Genomic DNA, 10,552 nt, shown 5'->3' on the forward strand with positions numbered 1-10,552 from the left:
TCTCCCCCCAGAGTAGCATATAGTTGAGTTTCTTTATGCAGTGCGGGTTTTGTGCTGAAATCATCTATGTTCCACAGAGTGATGCAGGGCTGTGTTGTTAATGTGAATTCAGATATCCGTCCATCAAAGAGCAGTAAAGACCTCCTCCATTGGACACAGCCCACACTGTGCCACATAGTACTTATTTTTCATGTTTGAAAATATGTTGAAAAGAAAGCATCAGGATAAGAGGATTCTGTCATTGCTTTTAGCTTGTGTAACACTTAAATGGTGCTTACTGTGTGCTTTACAGATATGAGCTCGTTTAGTCCCCATAGGATTCCATCTGGTACATGCTATCATTATCCCCAGCTACACATGAGGAAACTGAGGTTTGGAGGGATAAGTCATTTCCCAAGGTCACAGAACTAGTGTAAGAACTAGAGCCAGGATTTAAACCAGACATTCTGTCTCCAGTAGGGCCTGTTAGGTGTTACACCAAGCTGTGGGCATGAATGAACACACACACACACACACACACACACACACACACGCACGCATGTGCACACACACAGGTATGTCGATGATATTCACTTTCCTTGAAAATGTATGACGGTTGGTGCCTTATAGACATTTCCTAGTGTAACCACATCTGGCTTGATGCAGCATGGTATGGCTAGGAAAGGAGAGGCCATGGAATCTTAATAAAGGGGAGCCTCTGCTACCCATGTGGCTTCTGGAAAGCAGAGAGGGCCAGGTGAGAGGTGCCATCTCTAAAGAGCCCTATCAATATTCCTTATCTCCTCGCTCAGATAAAGGTGAACACGAGGCTGTGAGAGTTATCCGTGAGCAGCTCCCAGAAGAAAGGCGAAAAGGGGAGAAGGCGATTTTTCAGAACCTCGTTATGTTAACGAATGGAGGAAGCTAATGTGACAGAGGGGAAGACGGAAGAGACTCCTGCCCCACGGGGGGCAAAGCACTGAGCCCCATCACTGAGCAGGGCTTTGCAAAATGTACGCGCCCAGCAGCAGAGGGACACGGCTCCGCGGAGGAAACTGCCCACTCGTGTGGGGAGCAGCCCTGAAAGGGCTGTGATGTTCTGAGTCCTGGTCCAGGAACGGCAACACCCTCGCTGTATACTAACCTAGGGGGAGGAAATTCACAGGCTGGTGATAACCTAACACATATCAAATGTTTATCCTGTGCCAAGCCCTGAGCTCTGTGCCTCAGATAAGTTATTTCATTTGCATTTTGTAACCCCCTAGGGAGATGGGTCACATTGTCGTCCCATTTCACAGATGAGGGTGTGCTCCCACCCTCGGGTCCACTCTCCAGTTAGGGAACGAATAGTCATAATGCGGCAGAAGTACAGAGTTGGTCCCTGCCAGACAGACCCTGGGAGGTGTTCACAGACTCAGGCCACTTCGCCGGTCCCGAAGCGTCAGAGGGTTGCCAGGAACTTGGGGTGCGCGTCTGGGCAGAACTGGTAGGAACGGTGGAGACCAGGAGGGGTAACAAGAAGGCTGGAGACCCAGTGGCTGTGGGAGTGGAGGTCAGGAGAGGTGCAGGGCGGCTCCCAGCTGTGTGGGAAACAGGGATGCTCTGACCGAGGCACGAGGCGGGGAGGAAGACCAGGGAAGAGGGGGGACGGGCAAGGTGGGTGTGCACGGGCCGGCCCTCGGTGGGGTGGGAGTTAGGTGGCAAGGACTCGTTCTCTTGCACTTCGTTTTCTGTCTTCCTCCACGAGTCAGCCCTCGCACTGCTGAAGCTGTGTTGGGCTGGAAGGAAATGGGAGCAAAATGTACCTTTGCCGGGGGGAAGAGGTGGGGATGGTGGTCCCGGGGGCCGTGGACCGCTCGGGTGGCCCTCGGACACGCCGCCTGCTCGCTCGTTTACTCTTGGCGGAGCTGGTAGCGTTTGGGCTAATGGTCCCCCCTCTGTGGTCATCACCCCGCTGCTCAGCTCGCCGCCGGGATGGTGCCGGTGACACAGCAGAGGCCGCGTCTCGGGACGGCTCGTTTCTAGTACCGCATCCCCGGGACAAGAAGCTGGATTTCTCAGCCACTTCCTCCTCCAGTGGGTAAACCCAGGATGCCCTCGGGTTTCTGCGTGAGCGGGCAGCAACCGGAGCCCTGCCGGCTCCTAACAGTCCCCGAGGTGGGTGCATTTCTCCGTCACAGGGCAGGTCGAGTTAGGCCTCCAGGCACACGACTAATATCCTCTTGTTGTCGAAAACGGTGCTTTTCCAAAGACATTTTCTGAAACCTGGGACCCGTCGGGTCCGCCTAGTCAAAAGGAACCGGGAGGGCTTTAGAGATTCGCTTGTGGCCTTGCTGGCAAGGGTACGCGTCTGCAGATGATGGAGAAAGCCAGGCGGTGAGGTGGGAGGAAAAAAGGCAGAGCAGCCTCCCGGGCTGGGCTCTTGCTTCGTCTCCGGTTCTCAGGGCTGCTTGTTTAAAACAGGCTGCCTGTTTTTATTAGGGAATTACACAAGGGAAAGCGTGTTTGCCGAGGTTCTCATTCCCATGACATGAAGTCATAAAAATGTGCAAACGTAGCTCCCCCATACCTTCTTGGGAGAAGGGGGATAGAAGGTGGGGGGAAGGAAGGAAGGAAACTATTCCAGAGGCTTAAAGAATAGACAGCAGCTATGTTTTCTTTCTCTTTTTCCTTTTTGGAAAGAAATGGTAAACTATCACCATTTTAAAAATTCGATCCAATAGCGGAGAAGAATTGAGGGCAGAAAGATTTCATCCATCTCATGCCTTTGGGCACCACAGATGTTGATGGTAATTGTATAATAATCTAGAAGAGAAAATTTTAATGTCAAAATGATTTTTTATTTTTTAGTGGAAACCTGTTGTTCATAGTGTAAGGATACAAATCTAATCTCTTATAGAAAGGTTATAAATAGTCTTACAGAAACCTGTATCTGGTTTAAAAGCTGAAGCTGGGATTTTAAAGCTTGTGGCTTTATTTAAAGTTTATAGTTAGAAAGTTCGGGTTAAAAAAAGAAAGAGTAGCTACAAGGTCAAGGTATTATTGTTTTACTTAAGACAGTAAAGATTCATTCATTCTATATCTGTTAATTCAACGAGTATTTACATTATATATTAGACACAAAGTTTAAAAAGCAGATTTTTTTTCTGCATGACACTATTTATCTATTCTCTCACTAAAGTTTGCACATTCTTTTTTTAAAAATGCAATAGGATAAGGCCGTTAGAGAATCAGGTAAGTCTATATGTATTGACATGCAAATATTCCTCATATGCATAAATAGATGTTATAAATGACATATTTGATGAATGTTTACTATAATAGTTATAGGATACCCTGAGACTTTTTCTTTCTTTTGAGACATATTGGACTAAAAAAAATTGACAAGCATATAAATCTCATTTCAAGGTCAGGTTTTAGCTCACTTAGTACCCCAGTTTTGACACACTGAACCAAAGTTGTGTATCATCACCAAATTATAACTTTTGGAGGAGGTACAAAATAGTTCATGTGTGCCTGTTCAGCTACACACCAGTATACCTAAAGAGATCTCATAGCTCTTCTTACTAGGAGAAAGCTGCTACGCTAATATCCTGGCCAAGACCATTCTCTAGGTAGTTTAATTTTAAAAAATCACTTCCCTTCTAAAGATCCTGTGCGTATATCAGAAGACTCCACATCAACCCTCAACTTCAAATGTGGAGTAAGTTATTGTCAGCAAGCAGAAGTATATGTTTTTCCTTTCTTCTGGTCCACTTAGAACTGCGGCATCCAAACCCCAAACGCCGATGCTTTTCAATAAATAGCCGCCACAGCACGTACATAACAGAAGGTTAGGAAGACTGTGCTGTTGAAGAGAGAGTGGAAATGTCTGAACATAATGAACGGGGTTGGGAGGAAGTAAAAGGAATTCAGGGAGGGTCCACCCAGAGAGGCTGTGATGAAGTCCAAGAGCAAGTTTAATGGGATGAGGGAACTGAGAAAGTGGAACTTAGGGCCATAAAGGGAAACTTGAGAGGAAAGGCGTGCTCATATTTTGTAAGTTTTGCATTTCACGGAAATTTTATGGGCTTAGCAAACACATTTCCTATGCCGAAGGCTCCAGTGAAAATAAATGCTGGCTGTATAACCACCTTGTGGCAAGAATTGACCGGACATCTTTAAGGTGTATAGCATTATAATAGGTACTATATTCAAGCAGTGGAGCTGAAAGTCTGAAGTTTTGATTCAGAAAATAATTAACTTAAAGAGGCAGCACAGCAAACAGCCCGTGGAGACAGAGCTTAGAAACAGTGGTTTGAAAAACACCTTAGGTATAAGAGAGGGAGATTTGTTTACTGATCTCAGAGCATGTGCTACAGGGGCAGGGATCGTGGAGAGTCTTCTCCGGGAACAGAAGACCTTGCTGGCACCACAAGCCCTGCCACTGCGCTCTCCTGCAGACCTGCCCCCTCCAATACACGCTTGGCTGGAGCCCATCCAAGGTGGCACCACAAGCCTGGCATCGTGTGGGCAGCCCTGACCAGGGCCAGCACCGCTCCACAGTGACTCCTACCCCAGGAAGAGGAAAAGATAACCACATACATCAGTCCCACTGCGGCCTGAGCAGTGGGTTGGGAGTAGACATCTGGTCTGATTGCAGGCCCCGCCCACCAACAAAAGCTCCTTGGGGCAGCACGTAGAAAGTGCCCTGCAGTTCGGTGCTGCTGCATCTCTGGCAAACGTCTGGTCTGACTCAACTCAAACCCAAGACAGCTCCAGACTGGGCCACTGACAACTGCAGGGACCAAATCCTGCCCGCAGCAGGCAAAGAGAGCCATTGCAGATGACTTACTAAGGGCAAAACAGCTTAGGCACAAAAGCAGGGCACACACACCACATATAGGAGATACCCTGGAAGCACCAGGTTTGGGTGAACAGGGACACGGCACCATAGGGCACTACAGGACCATTTTCTCACAAGGTCACTACTTTCAAGAGCAGGAGACATAGCTGACTTTCCTAATATGTAGAGATAAATACAGACAGTTAGACAAAATGAGGAGACAGAGGAATATGTCCCAAATGAAAGAACAGGACAAAATAACAGCAAGAGACCTAAATGAAATGGAGATAAGTAATATGCCTGATAGAGAATTTCAAGTAATGGTCATAAAGAAACTCTCTGGGCTTGAGAAAAGAGTGGGGAACCTCAGTGAGACCCTCAACAAAGAGTTGGAAAACAAAAAAGAACCAATCAGAGGGGTACCTGGGTGGTTCAGTTGTTTAGGTGTCCAACTCTTGTTCTCAGCTTGGGTCTTGATATCAGAGTCATGAGTTTGAGCCCTGAGTTGGGCTCCATGCTGCGTGTGGAGCCTTTTTTTTTTTTTTTTTTTAAAGAACCAATTAGAAAATGAAGAACTCAATAACTGAAATTAAAAATACACTGGATGGAATAAATAGCAGGCTAGAGGAAGTAGACAAATGAATTTGTGACCCAGAGGGCAGAGTAAGGGGAATTAATCAAACTGAACAGTAGAGAGAAAAATAACAATAAACAATGGAAATAGACTTAGGGAACTCAGTGGCACCATCAAGTGTAATAACATTTGCATTATAGAAATCATGGGAAGAGAAGAGAGAGAAATGGGGGGCAGAAAATTTATTTGAAGAAAAAAGAGCTGAAAACTTCCTGAATATGGGGGAGGAAACAGAAATCCAGACGTAGGAGGCACAGAGAGCCCCCAACAAAATCAACCCAAGGAGGTCCACACCAAGACACAGAGTACTTAAAATGGCAAAAAGTAGTGATAAGGAGAGAATTTTCAAAGCAGCAAGAGAAAAGAAAATAGTAACATGCAAGGGAAACCCCATAAGGCTTTTAGTTGATTTTTCAGCAGAAACTTTGCAGGCCAGAAGGGAGTGGCATGATATATTCAAAGTGCTGTAATCTGCAGCCAAGAATACTGTATCCAGTGAGGCTACATTCAGAATAGAAGGAGAGATAAAGGGTTTTCCAGACAAACAAAGTTAAAGGAATTTTACCCAGTCCTTACAAGAAAGGTTATAGAGGACTCCTTGAGTAGAAAGGAAAGACCATAAGTAGGAATAAGAAAAGTAGGAAGCAAGGAAGCAGTAAAAATAAGCATACCTATAAAAATCAATTAAGGGACTAACGAAATAAAAGGATATAAATTATGACACCATATACCTAAGATGTAGTGGGGAGAGGAGTGAAGAATGGGTTCAAATTTAAGTGGCTATCAACTACTATATGCATATGATGTTATATACAAAGCTAATGGTAGCCACTAATCAAAAACCAGTAATAGATGTGCCAAAAATAAAGAGAAAGTAATCCAACTATATCACTAAAGGAAGCCAGTGAACCATGAGAGAAGACAGCAAGAGGAAAACAGAGAAGAACTGCAAAAACAACTGTAAAACAGGTGACAAAATGGCAACAGGTACCTACTTATCAATAATTACTTGTAATTAAATGTAAACTTGTAAATGGACTAAATGCTTCAATCAAAAGACATAGGGTGACAGAGTGGATTAAAATAAAAGAAAAGGAAGCAAGGCCCATCTATCTGCTGCCTACAAGAGACTCATTTTAGACCTAACGACACCTGCAAAGTGAAAGCGAAGGATGGAAGAGCACTTACCATGCAAATGGAAGTGAAAAGAAAGCAGGGGTAGCATCTTATATCAGACAAAATAGACTTCAAAATAGACTATAACAAGTGGCAAGGAAGGACACTGTATAGTCATAAAGGGAACAAGCCAATAAGAAGATATAACAATTATAAATATGGGATGGGAACACCCAAATCCATAAAGCAGCTAATAACAAACATAAAGGAACTAATAGATAGTAATATAATACTAGTAGGGGACATTGACCCTTCTTACATCAATGGACAGATCATCCAAACAGAAAATCAACGAACCAGTAGCTTTGAATGACACATTGGACCAGATGGATCTAACAGATATGTTCAGAACATTCCATGCTAAAACAGAAGAATACATATTCTTTTCAAGTGCACGTGGAAAATTCTCCAGAATGTACCACATATTAGGCCACAAAACATGTCTCAGCAAATTAAAAAAAAAATTGAAGTCATACCATGCATCTTTTCTGACCACTATGAAACTAGAAAGCAAACACAAGAAAATATTTGAAAAGAACACAAATACATGGAGGTTAAATCACATGCTAGTAAACAGTGAATGTGTCAGCCAAAAAAATCAAAGAGGAAATTAAAAATACATGGAGACAAATGAAAATGAAGACACAGTGGTCCAAAAGTCTTTGGGGTGAAGCAAAAGCTATCCTAAGAGGGAATTTCATAACAATATAGGTCTACCTCAAGACGCAAGAAAAAATCTCAAACAATCTAACCTGACACCTAAAGGAGCTGCAAAAAAGAACAAACAAATAGGTTTTAGAAAAACCTAAAACCAATAGAAGGAAGTAAATAATAAAGACTAGAGCAGAAATAAATGAAATAGACACTAAAAAACCAATAGAATAGATCGATGAAACCATGAGCTGGTTCTCTGAAAAGATCAGCAGAATTGATAAACTTAAATTTTTTTTTTTTTAATTATTTTTGAGAGAGAGAGAAAGACAGAGAGCAAGCAGGGAAGGGGCAGAGAGAGAGGGAGACACAGAATCGGAAGCAGGCTCCAGGCTCTGAGCTGTCAGCACAGACACTGATGCAGGGCTCGAACTCACAGACTGTGAAATCATGACCTGAGCTGTAGTTGGTCGCCCAACTGACTGAGCCACCCAGGCGCCCCTAGAATTGATAAACTTTTAGCCAGACTCATCAAAGAGAGAGACAGACAGACAGAAGACTCAAACAAAATCAGAAATGAAAGAGGAAAAATAACAACCAACACCATAGAAAAACAAGAATTGTAAGAGAATATTATGAAAAACTTATATGCCAACAAATTGAACAACCTAGAATAAATGGATAAATTCCTAGAAACATATAACATCCCAAAACTGATTCAGGAAGAAATAGAAAATTTGAATAGACCAATTACCAACAAAGAAATTGAATCAGTAATAATAATAATAAAAAAAATCCCAACCAACAAAAGTCCAGGACTGGATGGCTTCCCAGGTGAATTCTACTAAACTTTTATTAATTAATTAATTAATTAATTTATTATTATTATTGTTTTTTAATTTTTTAACATTTATTTTAGGGAGAGAGAGAGGGAGAAGGAGAGAGAGAGAGAGAGAGAGAGAGAGAGAGAGAGAAAGAGAAGCAAGAGAGTGTGTGCACAAGTAGGAGAGTGGCAGAGAGAGAGGGAGACACAGAAATCCAAAGCAGAACCTGACACGGGGCTTGAACTCATAAACCACAAGATCATGACTTAAGCCGAAGTTGGATGCTTAACTGACTAAACTACCCTGGTGCCCCTCAACCAAACTTTAAAACAAGTCTTAATACCTATTCTTTTAAATCACTCCAAAAAATGGAAGAGGAAGGAGACTTCCAAATTTATTCTATGAGGCAGGTATTATCCTGATACCAAAACCAGATACATACACTATAAAAAAAAAGAGAACTACAGGCCAATATCTAACAATACATTTAAAGAATCATTCACCGTGATCAGGTGGGATTTGTTCCTAGGTTGCTGGGGTGGTTCAATATTGGCAAATCAATCAATGTCATACATCACATCAATAAGAAAAAGGATAAGAACTATATGATCATTTTAGTAGATGCAGAAAAAGCATTTGACAAAGTACAGTCTCCATTCATGATGAAAACTGTCAACAAAGTAGGTTTAGAGGGAACAAACCTCAACATAATAAAGGCCATACTTGAAAAACTCACAGCTAAAATCATCCTCCATGGTGAAAAATTGAGAGCTTTCCCCTAAGGTCAGGAAAAGACAGGGATGTCCACTCTTACCACTTGTATTCATCGTACTACTGCAAGTCCTAGCCTCAGCTATCAGACAACACAAAGAAATAAAAGGCATCCAAATTGGTAAGGAAGAAGTTAAACTTTTACTGTTTGCAGATGATATGATACTATATATAGAAAACCCTAAAGACTCCACCAAAAAATTACTAGAACTGATAAATTAATTCAGGAAGGTTGCAGTATACAAAGTCAATGTACAGAAATCCATCTCATTTCAATACACTAATAATGAAATGGCAGAAAGGGAAATTAAGAAAATAATCCCATTTGAAATTATACCAAAAATAATAAAATACCTGGGAATAAACTTAACCAAAGAGGTGAAAGACCTGTACTCTGAAAACTATAAAACACCAATGAAAGAAAGTGAAGATGACACAAACAAATGGAAAGATATCCCATGCTCATGGATTAGAAGGGCAAATGTTAACATTTTCACATTTCCCGTAGCAATCTGTAGCAATTCCAATCAAAATACTAACAGCAATTTTAACAGAACTACCACTAACAATCCTAAAATTTGTATGGAACCACAAAAGACCCTAAATAGCCAAAACAACCTTAAAAAGAAGAACAAAACTAAAAATATCACAATCCCAGATTTCAAGATATAATACAAAGCTGTATTAATCAAAATAGTATGGTACTGGCACAAAAATAGACACATAGATCAATGGAACAGCATAGAAAGCCCAGGAATAAACCTATGAATATATGGTCAGTTTATCTTTGACAAAGCAGGAAAGAATGTACAGTGGGAAAAGGAGTTTTTTCAACAAATGGTTTTGGGAAAACTGGACAGCTATATGCAAAAGAAAGAGACTGGACCACTTTCTTATACCATACCAAAAAAAAAAAAAAAATTCAAAATGGATTAAGGACATAAATGTGAGACCTGAAACCATAAAAATCCTGGAAGGGAGCAAAGATAGTAATGTCTTTGGCATTGGCCATAGCAACTTTTTCTATATATGTCTCCTGAGGCAAGGAAGACAAAAGCAAAAATAAACTATTGGGACGACATCAAAATAAAAAGTTTCTGCACAGCAAAGGAAACAATCAACAAAACTAAAAGGCAACCCACTAAATGGGGGAAGATATTTGCAAATAACGTATCAGTAACCTTTTATCAGTAAAAGGTTAGTATCCAAAATATATAATTTATACAACTTAACACCCCAAAAATGAATAATCCAATTAAAAAATAGGCAGAAGACATGAACAGAATTTCTCCAAAGGAGACATCCAGATGGCCAACAGACACATGAAAAGATGCTCTACATCACTCATCATCAGAGAAATGCAAATCAAAACCACAATGAGCTATCACCTCCTACCTGTCAGAATGGCTAAAGTAAAAAACACAAGAAACAACAATTTTGGCCAAGAGGTGGGAAAAAGAACCCTTGTGTATTGTTCATGGGAATGAAAACTAGTGCGGGCACTCTGGAAAACAGTATGGAGGCTCCTCAAAAAGTTAAAAATAGAACTATCCTGGCGTGCCTGGGGAGCTGAGTTCATTGAACATCCAGTTCTTGATTTTGGCTCAGGTCATGATTTCACTGCTTAGGGGATCAAGCCCCACTTCAGGCTCTGTACTTGACCACATGGAGCCTGCTTGGAATTCTCCTTCT

General features: G+C 41.7%; 1 protein-coding gene across 1 annotated transcript in view; it reads left to right on the forward strand.

Moving 5' to 3' along the window:
* Positions 1-6,568, forward strand: part of SCAF8 (SR-related CTD associated factor 8) — a 225,003-nt gene extending 218,435 nt beyond the window's left edge. The window contains exon 24 of the transcript XR_009263417.1: positions 792-6,568. The gene's annotated coding sequence lies outside the window, so the exon portion shown is untranslated. The remainder of the gene's footprint in view (positions 1-791) is intronic.
* The last annotated feature ends 3,984 nt before the right edge of the window (positions 6,569-10,552 follow it).

This window comes from Neofelis nebulosa, chromosome 6, assembly GCF_028018385.1.
Source record: "Neofelis nebulosa isolate mNeoNeb1 chromosome 6, mNeoNeb1.pri, whole genome shotgun sequence".
In the NCBI taxonomy this organism is placed as follows: Eukaryota; Metazoa; Chordata; class Mammalia; order Carnivora; family Felidae; genus Neofelis; species Neofelis nebulosa.